An 11,438-nucleotide genomic window follows, 5' to 3' on the forward strand; every position below is an offset into this window, starting at 1 on the left:
GTTGTTGTGGCCGAAGTGCAGGACCCGGCACTTGGCCTTCTTGAACCTCATACAATTGGCCTTGGCCCATCGATCCAGCCTGTCCAGGTCCCTCTGCAGAGCCTTCCTACCCTCGAGCAGATCAACGCTCCCGCCCAGCTTGGTGTCGTCTGCAAACTTACTGAGGGTGCACTCGATCCCCTCATCCAGATCACTGATAAAGATATTGAACAAGACCAGTGACTGTACTGGTTTGCTCCACCAGTGAAAAAATATGACTGTCTCAGATGCAGAAAGAGGTTCTCTAGATGCCCAAAATCAGGGGAGATTTTGAGAGAGAGAGATTGTCTTTCTGGTCCTTCGTGCTCAGTTGTAGCTTGCTCCAGGTATGGTGTCATGCCCTCCATTGGGGGCAGATTCTGCAGCATTGGAGAGGATGAGCAGGGGAGAGCTGTGGAGCAGTGTTACTTGAGGACTGGTGGGACTTTTGGGAGACAAAAGTTACAGGGCTGAGACACACAGCTCTGCTTGTGCAAGTATACACACACATCATCATGAGCTAACCCTCATTTCACAGGAAACTAAGCTAAAAATCTATTCACTAAAACACTAGAGCTGAGTTCTGTCCTTGGAAGACAGAGGCATGTAAGCCTGATCACAGTTTCATTAAGATCATATACATCTAGCTGATGCTCAGGCCTCTAAATGGATACCTCAGGAAAGGAACAAGCAATCTCCTGCTGACCTAACTGATGCGGGGTCATCTTAGAGAGCAGCAATCCAAACAGCAACCATATAATTGGAAGAAAGCTATCCTCATCTACCACTGGGAGTCGAAGCAGGTGCAGGATACCTTCTCCATTACAGGTCATGCTCACATGTAGGACAAAAAAGAGGAAAAAAAAAAAAAAGAAAAAAATCAATATAATAAATTTACTCTTCATGGTTCTCTGATCCCATTCCACTTTGATAATGGACAGAAGCATCAGCAGGAAAGTGACTGGAATTTTAAGTGGCAACATGAAAATATAGCTAGGTGTCTCCTCTTCAGATACCTCTTGTCTCCCACTAATTCTGTTCTACCTCAGTTTTAGAAGTACCCTTCATAGAATCATAGAATCATTAAGGTTGGAAAAGACCTCTAAGATCATGGAGTCCAACCGTCAATGTCCAACCGCACCCTTCCTAAGAAGGTACTTCTCAGGGGCTTGAGAGACCCTCAGGCTAGGGTGCAGCCTGCTGGGATACTCACAATGGAAGGTCCTCCAGGCACTCCCCCGGTGCAGCAACCCCCTTGGCAAGCCAGACTGGCAGCATGAATAGCTAACAAGACCTTCCAGGTGGGAAGCAGAACAGAGCTTAGTTTCAAGACACTCAGAAAAGCATGTCTATACAGCACCCCAAAGTACGGTGTAGACACCGCTAATCTCGATCCCCAGAATGTTTGTTAGATCAGCCCTGGCAACGTACATAAATAAGACATATCGCTTCCAACCCAAGCTGAACAGGACAGAGAGAGCTTGCAATTTTGTCTGCCACATGCCCCCTAACCTCTAAATCCAGAGCAAAAAAAGCAACTAAAAATTGAGCTAGCCCAATAACCTTCAGACGCATAAAGAAGATTTTAAGATCAGGACAAATGTACTCAGACTCCCTGCCCCCAAGCCGCTCCCCTGACTGACAGTGATTTTGCCTCCTGGAGAAGAGCATCTCTACAATTATTAGCCCACAATTAACTTTTCTTCTCTCAAATTGTCTGAGCACTTTTTGAACCCAAGCACACATCATCTGTTGGCTACCACACCAAGCAGCAAGAGGTCCCACAGCATAACCATGCACGGTGCAGAGAAGCATCAGCATTTCACGTTTGGAGCCCAGCTCCTTCAGTATTCTGTCCATCTATGCAGCCACATTGTACCTGGGAACACTCAGGCATTTCCCTCACAGCAGAGGAGAGATGCTGCTCTAAAGCAAGATGTTCTCTGAAACAAGCCCTGACAACGCCCAAAAAACATACATACCCGATGTATTACCCCTCCTGCTCCAAATGAGCAAGCATTAATTTATTTGAACAGATTCCCCTGCTTTTCAGTCTTCCTGCTACTTGCTAATCTCCCCTCTGCTTTGCTCAGCCTTCTTTCACTGCACAAACACCTATTTGAGCTCCCAAACCAGCTCTCCCTCCCTTTGTGTCTCCCGTCTGCCACATTACTTTAAGTTCAGCCATTCCACCCCTGGCAGAGCTGCTCCTGCCTTGCAGGGGAGGCTGAATAAGAGCGATTTACTTTTATTTACTGTTGCTCCTAAAGAACCAGATTCCAGGAAAAAGGTGATTTTTGAGACAGCAGTGACCACCAGGTGGTGCCTGGGAGTGACTGGCAAGAACTTCTGCACTTCCAGGCTCCTACAGCTGTCCATCAATAACATGATTTCTGCTCTCGGGGGCTTGGGCTGGGTTTAATCTGTGCTCACCACTCTGAGGACATACTTCATTTAATAATGCGGCAGGGTGGTGGACAACACCCCAGCAATCATTTCTGCTGCCAATGGCAAAACGGACTTACTGAAGGCGAGCAGCCTTAAAGGGTGATTTGAGGTATAAGAAAGAATAGACCACGATGCTTGCAGAGCACAACTGTCCTCAACCTGCCCCAAGGGAAGCTGCCAATTGGAAATTGTGTACACCCTGCCAGAAAGAAAGCCCAAATCTTTGGAAATTTGTTGCCATTCCATTTTGGAGTGAAATTCTGAATGTAACTTCCATGACGTGGAAAGTTCTGAATAAATTTCTTGTTTAAGCTAATTGTTAAATGTCATTTGCTTTGTCTGAGGAAGAAAAACTTCACTTTCATAGTGGTGTATTTTAATCCTGCTCAATCTTCCACATATTATGGAGTTGTTTCCTTTTAACATCTGTGGAGAAGTCAAGGCCAGAATGTGCAGAATGAGCATGCTGCATTGTTTAAAGAACAATGGCAAATTCACCGCAACTTTTTTTCCCATTAAAAATATAATCAAAACCAACATGTTCTCATAAAAGCATTTGCTTTCAAAAAAACCATGGCAATTTCTGATGGCAAAATCTGCTCTCTGGAAAGCTTCCTATTTTCTACAGCTAGAATTCACTGTGAGATGCCGTGGTCTGGAAGTACTGACAGAAAATAACCTGGTATCTGCTCCATTCCTCCCATACACATAGCATGCTGATCTATGTTTGATCTCTTTCAAGAACCGTGGCATCATTTAGGAGAGAATTGCATAGATTCCTATGATGATTTTTTTTATTGATTTTGGAAAGTAAGGGCAGGGGCCTCTGCTATTCATTCAAGAATAGTAGAAGAGGTATGTGATAATACAGTCAACACTGCTGAGCAGTTTTAGCAGGCACAATAACACCTAGGTTGCAGAGTCAATATTTTGCAGGAGAGGTTGGTGGAGTACATATTACTTTTCTCTGGGAAGTTCTCTACTCAGACCTAAGGGGCAGAAGTATTACAAAAAAATGTGCATGCTCCACTGTTCAGAGCATATGTAATTTCCTGTTCTGCTTGAACCAAAAATTTGCATTTCCTACTTTCCAGTTAAATTTGCCCCCAGATGTGAACACTGCAAGTTTACTGTGAATGATACGGGTTTTCACTGGACATTAAGGGACAATACTGTGCATCCAGGGATGTGTATTGAGATGCTAGACCTGCAGCCCCAGGGCATATGCTAATAAATATTGTCCCAAAATCATGTTGGTACAAAGTATTACCAAACTGGTGGGATTTGCTGTAAGAATTGCCTGTGTGTGTCCAGGCACACAATTTTCATCTTTCATTGATGGGTATTCACCAAATAGGTCTTTTATCTTTTGACAGAAGGAAAAATGGGAACATTCAGGATGGTTATCTCTGGGTAGGTGAGTTATACAGATTTAATCAGCTCCCATCAACTGAGCAACACAACTTCTACCAGGGACACAAATGGTGCGGACTGCAGCATTATGCTTATTAAAAAGCCTGGCTTGGCCTTAATTAGGATTAGTGGTGAGATTGTCAAAGACATGTAAATAATTTAGGAGCACAAGTCATTAAGGATAAGAAATGTCCTTCTAGTAAACCTAAGGCACATCTGAAAATCCCACTGAAGATTATTAAGTCTAATGTCTCGACCGAAGGCAGGGTAGCTCTGCTGTATCCCATGAAGAACATCTTTTTTAAAACTGTGTATTCCTAAAGGCTATTCAGTAGTGCTGCCAAGTCACTTCTCCTTGACTGCCTGAATGAAGAATTATTATTTTTTTAACAAACCATCTGCTTTCATAACTGTGCACTGCTCCATAAACATGGTGACGTGAGCATAAATGCTGGGTATGTCCACAAATGCTGTAACTGGTCAGGAGATGTTTTCTAACGTATGAACATGCAGTAGTGTTGAAATCAGTGCTCCCTAAACCATCCCATCAACCACTGGGAGCCATGGGGCAATGGACATATTTTTCTCGGGCTGCCCAGAGCGCAGACAGAAGAACAAGAGCACTGAAGAAGAGATGCTAGATCCAGGATCTCCATCCTCTCCTCTTTCAGGGCTCCTAATTTAGAGGCAACAAGGCACCGTCCTCTTGCGGTCAGAGTGATGGGGTTTCAAACAGAGTAGCTGGGAAAGGACATTTTCTGGCTGTAGGCAACTGAGTGTCTCATATAGCTAATTGACTTTCGCTGTGTTATTGGGTGCTGCTCAGTCCCCTGCTGCTGCCGATACAGGAAAAGCTCCAGGAAGAATCAATCAGCTGCTTAGCTGAGCATAAAAAGAAATGTTAGTGTGTCCTCAGGGATGTGGAGGAAAATAACCTGAGAAAATAATTGCTGCAAAGGAAGCAATTCTGCCTGCTGCTAAAACAGCCCCAATAGTAGAGAGGAGTCTTGCTTCATTCAGGGACACCTGAATTTCTTCTGGGGGAACCAATATTTCCAGGTGTCTCGCAGCAGTGGTAATAGATGGAAGAAGCAATCTGTGCCTAGCAGAATTATTTCCTTCCTGCTTGCTTTGCCAAAGCATAGATCTCTTCCCTATTCCCTGGGGTATGGTTCTCCTCATCGAAGCAGGGAGCCCTTCAATTCAACAGCAACATTCATTTACTCTTCATTTCCATCTGCCTAATGCTGCAGGAAGCAGAGTCAGCTGGCAGCCACAGCCTGCAGGTCCCTGCTCCATCGGCAGTCCCAGGCCACGGCGAGCTCTCTGTGTCTGCAGTCCCCTCTTCACATCAGAGATTTGGGGAGCTGCCTGTTCTAAAGGTGGTGATTGCCTTTCCCCTGTACCACCTCCCTTCATTAAGCTGAAGGACTGCTTATCCAGCAGAGGACAGCAGCAAATGGTGACCAGTCTGGCACCTCCACAAAGCACTGCGAGAAGAGGGATAGCTGCAAGTCACATCCCCCCAGACCCTCACCTCTCCCCCCTTCTCTCCTTCCTGTTCTCCAGCCCCTCCGCCTCCTTCAGCAAATCCTGCCTACACCTACATAGGATCTCTGATGGTAATTCATTCCCCCATGGGAAGATGGGGTACGACCCCTGCCAATGTCCAAGGAAGAAGCAGCGTCCCCGGCAGCGACAGCTTCTTTCCTCAGCCTGTCCTCTAGAGCCTGGAAAGATCATTTGGCTTGTGGCCTCTTCGTGGTCAGGGGTAACCTCTCCCTCCCCGTAGCCACGAGCCTGGTGGGTGATTCATTCTCTGGAGGTTTGGTTCAGTCCTGCCAAGCCAAAGAGACAAAAAAAATTCCTGTGCTGGAGTACTGCTAGGGGGAGAAATCAGTGGTGATGGGGTAGCTACCTGTGCAAATTTTGCAGAGTTTGCAAGCTGGACTCCCCCATACTAACAGCACCAGAGGGGCCAATGGACTCTTTTTTTTGCTGGATCAGCCAGTTGATAAATCCAGTGGCAGCCAAAACTTATTAAATAGCAGAGTCCTTTATAAATAAGTAATGCCAAAGAGACAAGGCTGGATTCTCAACTGATAAAGCTGTACTGATCTTCTTCAGTTTTCAGGGAGTTGGTCTGTACTGCCAGTGATTTCCTGCCACTTGGGGCGGGGGAAAAAAAGGGGTGGGGTGGGCAGCATGAAGAATCCCCACCCGGCAGCCGGAGTTCTGCATCTTCACTTTGGGATTGCTCTTCAGCCAGATCCGTGTGTCTTTTTCTGCACAAATATCTGCAAAATCCCTGAAAACCTTTATATACCTGTTTTTAAAAAGGTAAATAAATGTAAGATTTATGCAGCTTACATTACAGAGTGCTTTCTAACAGTAAAGAAGATTTAAGTGCCTTGGGACAGTGCTTAGTACCCATCACCGCTGGCTTTTAAGAGAGAGTTAGCTGGAATGGATGAGAGAGAGCTGATTGTGCCCAGAGGCAGGTGGACAGTGAGTGACCTCCTGGATCCCTGCCAGCCCTGCTTTCTGTGATTTATCTGCTACTGGTAATCACTGCCAACATCAATGGTCATCTGCATGACAGTGATCTACCTGGGCATGAAAGGGACAGGCAGTGGAAAAAGGCAAGGAAAGAAAAGTCCTGGTTAAATTGCCACAGGGTCTTCCTTTGTCCTCCTCTGCAAATGCGGGCACAGAAGGGTTTGCCAGGAAAAGTCCTGCCAGGTACGTCCTCGGCAGATGGGAGTGTGAACACGGGAAGGGATAATCCACAGCCCGAAGGGAGGACTCAGATCTTAGGTAGACCTGGTCTCCTTCTTGAGATGCTTCTTTGTCCCCGTTGACTGCCAAGGTAGCCCACAGCTACCCTTCTCTAAATGTAGCCGACTTAGCTCAGCGTCCCGCTTGCAGGGCTCAGGGAGGTGCAGCTTTGAGGGGGTTAAAACCACCACAAGCTGCTGGTTTCTGTCCCGGGGCTGGTTTGGTCCTGGCTGCCTGGGAACACCATCAGTGAGCTGCAGTGATGGAAGCTGAGCACCATCCCTGCCCAGAAACCCTTCTTCCATGTGGAGCAAAGGCGGCAGCTGAATTCATTTAGAATTTCCGACAGTAAGTCCCCTGGGAACTGCTCCTGCCTTCCAGCCTCCTGACTTCTCACATTTAAAGTGTGTTTTCAGGCTAGTGATGAAAGGAAACTAGATCACCTTTGACCACCCCACCACAGCACAAGCCATCAGGAGCATGTTCATCATCTTTGGACGGACCCTTTGTTTTTTCAGACCTGGGGAAGAACGGGGAGGTAAGTCTGCTGCAGCAATAGTCCCAACCCATGCAAAGGACAGTGACCTCTGGTCCCAGAGGCAGGGTCCCCTCCTCCGCGTTTCCCATTTCTGAGTACAGGGCAACTGTCATTTATGAAAGGTGCAAGAACCACTGGTTGCCCGAATTACAGGCTTTGCAATAAAGCCAGGGCACTTCTTTTTTTCTTTCAGCACCTGGACTTACTGGTTTTCCAGTGAAGGTTAAATTATATTGCTGCCTGGGGATGGGTTTTCAAATTACCTGAAAGATGCCAATAGAATATGGAGAAGCAAACCCTCTTTTCCCTCCTACCTTTTTTTTTAGCATTTCCAGGTTTCAGTGCATGCCTTCCTCATGCAACTGTATTAGGTGCTTCAGTTGCCCCCAGGGTGAAATCAGCCTCTCTTTTTATAACAACTTCTAGATTGTCTGTGCAATTTGTTCCAAAGGCATAATGCAGTGAGTGAGGTTTTGTTGCTTGTCCTCTTCCCCAGTGATGCACTGATTGATCATCCTATTCATAAACTTATTTCTTGCTTCAAATGAAGTGAAGTAACATGGGAAATAAGCTGGGATCTATAGGTTGTTCATAATTGATTTGATACAAATATTTGATAGTTCTGAAACTCAGTCATTTGAGCACATTGCAGAGTATTTCTCAATACTCACCCAGAAACTGCTTCTACCCCACCCCCACCCCTACAAAATTGCCACTCCCGAGAGCCTTTACTCCTAAAGTTTCAGCAAACGGACACAAAACTTTCAGGAAGTAAATTAGCTGGGTTTTTTTCATCTAGACTGTCTTTCAAGACCTGAATTTCTTATTAAATGGTTTGGTGTATTTGCCAAGACCTACTTTCCTAGGAAATGTTGTTCATTTTCTCTGTTCTGTTGAAGGAGTTTGTTGTTGTTTTTGGGGGGCGGGAGAACTATATTAAATTAGGACTACAAAAGAAATATTTTTGCCAATGGTTTCCCACTAGAAACAATATGACAAGGGAGTCTGACTTATGTGGGAAATGAGATGTATTCTCCAAACAACAGATCCCATGTGCCACACTGCCATTTTCACCAAATAATTATATTTCCATATCCTACCACAAAAATAAAATAAAAATTTTAATTTACCAATATTCTCAATTTCTGGACAGTTTTCATTATGACAGTTTACACTAAAAAAAAAAAAAAACCATCACTTTCTGTGGGCAAGGTAAACAAGAAATTTTAACCGGTCCCTGAGCAACACAGCTGACATGCAAGAAAGTCATGTGAAAACCTCCTGTGACAGGCAGGAGTTATTGTTAGCTCCACGGACCCCCAGGTCGGAAGTCGTCACATTCTTACTGTTTAAGTCAAACAGAAAAATGACATCTCTCTGGGCGAACACAGTCCCTAGTGACCACATAAATTTGTAAGGTTACAACAATCTATTAAAAAGAATAATATATATGTATTGTAAAAGAACAGTATGTGTGTATATATAACAAACTTGAAATGAACTCTGTTGCTGGGGGGTTTACTTCAAATGAAGCACAGCTAACAATTTATAGACACAGTCAGCAACTGTGTGTATTACTTCAGAGCCTGGAGTGGTTAGTAGCTGTTGTGAAGCTATGAGAGATGTTTCCTGCTCTGAAGACCTTACAGGCAAACAGGGCATTGAACTTGGAGTATTGTATGAAGTGTGATCATTATTTAGAGATGAGAAACCTCGCTAGAGGGAGACGAAGTGATGTGACCAGGAGCACACCAAAAGTCAGTGGCAGACTAGTGACCCTGGCCCAGAGACAAACTCCTACTTGCCATAATCACGACTTGGGTGTCATCAGGACTCATGATGTGGCAGGTCAGATTCAATTATCAGAAACAGCTCCTTGGGTCTTTAACAATGTTGGAAAACTCAGCAAAGTCCAGCAAAGCCTCCGGATAATTTAAGGAGGAAAATATGAACCCTGCCTCATTGGGGTCAGCTTAATTATAGTTGGCCAGGGCAGGAGGGTGAAATTGGTAGTCTGGGGATAATTCTTACAATTCGCACTTTCCCTTCGAAGAGTATATTCACTCTTTTCCCTCTCAGTGTGGAGACAGGCAGCTTTTCCCAGCGTACATCTGAGCCTGCCTCTCCACAGAGCAGCTCTTCAGCCCATCTGCAAACACACTGTAGCAAAAGGCAGGGAAGAACATGTCCCCAAGCACTGTAGATGACCTGCTCTCCTGCCCCGTAGCACCAGGCCAGACAGCCTCCCCGTCCAGGGTGATGGATAACCCTTCCAATCTGTAAGTCAGAGTTGCAGCACCTCTGGCTAGCTATCGAGCAGCCCTCCTCCCTACCATCCAGAGGATGATGGATGGGTAGGGGTGCTCTCACGTACAGAAGCTTCTCATGGGAAGCCTTGGGAAAACACTAATCGTTGTGGCATGGTGAGATGCTAGGGCACTATTTTTTCAGCAACGTGGAGGAGAAAAGGAACCACAGCTGAGTGAGGACAGGCTAGAGGTATGCATGCTCAGAGCAGGGCTGGTCAACGTATTCAGAAATGGCCTGGAAAGGACATAGGCAGCGAGGCGACAGTTCGCTGGTAATTCTGCTTTTCAGGGTAGTCATACTGAGAAGAGCATCAGAAGGGCCCTTGAGACTGAAAAAGCAGTAGAAAAACCCTGTGTTTGTACTATTTAAGGCCAGAGCAGAGGGTTAGGCTGTCACCATGGTCCAATCCCCTGCACAACACAGGCTGAGACACCTCACCCTATTACCTTTCTCCTGAGCCCATGAGCTGTCTTGGTAAAGACTGTGATGCCCAACATGCCCCAGCCCTCAGGATGAACATGGAGATACTGAGATGAATGTGCCGTTTCACTGATGGTTTACTCCAGAGGGAGACCCGTGTCCCACAGCAGCACCACTTGTGAAGAGAAGCCATAGGGACCTCACTCATGCAGCAGCAGCTGAGATGGGCTTCCTCAGGTCACCCTCAGCCACACTTAAATGTCTCTCTCAAAATATTTTGGATATTTGGCATTGGTGTCTAAAATTAGACCTCGTTGCTGCCAAAAAACAAACACCAAACAAGAGTCTGGGCTCCTCCTTGGTGTGTACTGGCAGAGGGTGAGAAAGAAGCATGTCCAGAGACTCGTGCCAAGCTTTCGTCAGCTTGCTTATACTCATGCAAAGGACTGTCTTTCATTGCTGCTTGCACGGCAGGGGACTGGAGTGGATGCCCCATGCTGTGCTCCTCCTGTGCCTTGGAAAGGGGTGGCATTTTCAAGGAACTATGCTGAGGGCTGGAAGCGTTTCACCCCAACACAAGCCCTCTCTTAAAACATGATGCCTTTTTGTTTCTTGTGGTCTCCCTCTGGCATAGGGTAAGTTAGGGGTGTAAATGAGGAAATTAAGACTCTAAAGGAACAATTCTGAATTACAAACTGGGTGGCAAAACATGAAGAAAGAGGCAGCTGTCCTAGGAGAGAAAGCTGAAGACATTTGGGAGCAGATCCTTGACCCACCAAGACACTGACTTCCTGAGCCCTAGCTCAGCCTGTGCCAGCTGAGGGAGCTGTTAAGTGTTGGGGTGAAAACCCCACGTGGCCATTGCTTTTGTTGCTAAAAGACTCCCACCAACTTTGACCTCAGTGCAAAGAGGGCAAACACTTGCCATAGGTCTTGTTCCTCCAGCCTTCAGGCAGGAGGAATGCTCTCTGTACGGTTTCCTCCAAGCTCAGTTTTCCAGTTTCCCCTCTATCACCTGTAGACAATTCACAGTCAAGTTGGGCCCCACTTCTTTAAGAAATAAGATGTGTTAGTAATCCTGTCTCTGGATCTCAGAGGTCTTTTGGGTGTTTCTTGGCTGTTGACCTGTTTGAGCTCATTTCAGCAGAGGAGAGGCAGTCCTCACGATGCTGAACTCCTAAACATTTCATAGAGAGAGGTGGCTGAGGAGAGGAGGCAGAAACCTGAATTACTGCACCCACAGACAGACAAGCTTCTGCCTGTCATTAAACATTAGGGAGACTGCCAGCGAGAGAGACAGTATGTGTAAAATCAATGGGAAATCTGTCTTCATAAGCCTAGCAGCTCACAGTTTTGCTTGGGTTTTGTTACTTTTTACAATTTACAAATGCATTTATACACACATCTGAGTTTAAGAATGAAATTCTTGAATTTCACTCAAGCCAACACACCTGGAGCAAAAAAGGTGTGGTGAAAAGAAAGGTCACCAAAAGCCACCATAGCTGTGATAACT

This window comes from Aptenodytes forsteri, unplaced genomic scaffold, assembly GCF_000699145.1.
Source record: "Aptenodytes forsteri isolate BGI_AS27 unplaced genomic scaffold, ASM69914v1 Scaffold283, whole genome shotgun sequence".
In the NCBI taxonomy this organism is placed as follows: domain Eukaryota; kingdom Metazoa; phylum Chordata; class Aves; order Sphenisciformes; family Spheniscidae; genus Aptenodytes; species Aptenodytes forsteri.